The sequence below is a fragment of the Ambystoma mexicanum genome, chromosome 5q (genome assembly GCF_040938575.1).
Source record: "Ambystoma mexicanum isolate Mex_15411 chromosome 5q, UKY_AmexF1_1, whole genome shotgun sequence".
NCBI lineage: Eukaryota > Metazoa > Chordata > Amphibia > Caudata > Ambystomatidae > Ambystoma > Ambystoma mexicanum.
This window is the reverse complement of record NC_090933.1, coordinates 784,112,755-784,114,212: the sequence shown is the minus strand read 5'-3', so window position 1 is coordinate 784,114,212 and position 1,458 is coordinate 784,112,755.

Genomic DNA, 1,458 nt, shown 5'->3' with positions numbered 1-1,458 from the left:
CAGCTCGCCAACAAACGTCAAGCGCCCCTGCACAAGAAACGCAGGACGGATAGCTCACCCTACAAATAACGAAGGTGAAAAAAGAACCCAGTGGGAAGGGAATCGGTCAGAGGGAGGTGGGAGATTCACCCATTAGAGACAGTTATCACAAATCCTTCCTTCTGTAATTGCAGATTCATTATTCAGCACTGGGAAACTACGCATCCAGGGTTCCAGATCTCAGAGCCTCCCAGATGCCCCCAGGGATATCAGGTGAGCGTAACCGCATGGCATACTTGGATGACATTGCAGTGTTCAGCCCTACTTTGAAAGAACATATTGATCACTTAGGGTATGTTTTGCAAGCTCTTGAGCAGGCCCATCTGACCATGAAGGCAAGCAAATGTCAAATTGGTCAGAGCAAAGAGGTCTACCTTGGTCAGGAGGTAAGAGGAGGTGAAATAAGGCCATTGCCTAGCAAAGTACAAGATGTACAAAACTGGGCCACCCCTACTACTCAAACCCAAGTGGGAGCCTTCCTAGGTCTCACTGGGTACTACAGAAATTTCATAGAGAACTATGGGACCATAGCTTCTCCCTTGAATGTGATCTCCTCTCAAAAATCCCCTAAAAAGGTTAGATGAAATACGGAGTGCACTCAAGCCTTTGAAAGTCTGAAGAAAGCCCTTTGTCAGGCTCCTGTCCCAAGAGCTCCTGATTATCACCAACCCTTCATTGTGCAGACAGATGCATCCAATACAGGTATAGGTGCAGTCCTTAGTCAACTGGATGAGAACGGTAGGGAGCACCCCATTTGCTTCTTCAGTAAGAAACAGAAGGAAGCAGAAACAAGGTGGGCAACCATAGAGCGTGAATGCTTTGCCATTGTGTGGTCTTTGAAGACGTGTAGGCCATACTTGTATGGATCTACTTTTGTGATTCAAACTGACCACCAACCCTTGAGATGGTTAATGCAAATGAAAGGGGAGAACTCAAAACCTCTAAGATGGTCAATCTGCCTGCAAGGGTTTGATTTCACCATTGAACACAGAGCAGGATGTCACCACCAAAATGCTGATGTCTCTCTAGGATGTTTCTAACTCACTAGAGTAAAGAGATTCATCCAGGAGTGGATTAAATCCTCCTGTCCCTTAGTCTAAGGGGGGGAGGGGCAGTGTTAGGGAAAATTCTACAGAATGGCTAATTTACCTTACCTACTGAGTCCCTCAGCAGCTTTGCTGGATTTCTAGGATTTATTTGTTCACCTGGTAAGAGTGTGAGCCTTTTTTCCCCACTCTTACATGTGTTTTGCTGTGTATGTTTTACATTTTCTTGTGTTCATAGACTGTGGACCCTCACCTACTCCATAGGCATTATCTTTTTACTGTGTGTTACACAGCACCTTCAGTGCAGTGACACAAGGTTGTCTTTTTCAGACTTCCCAACTCTGACTCCATTTTATAGGACTGACTACTGTCT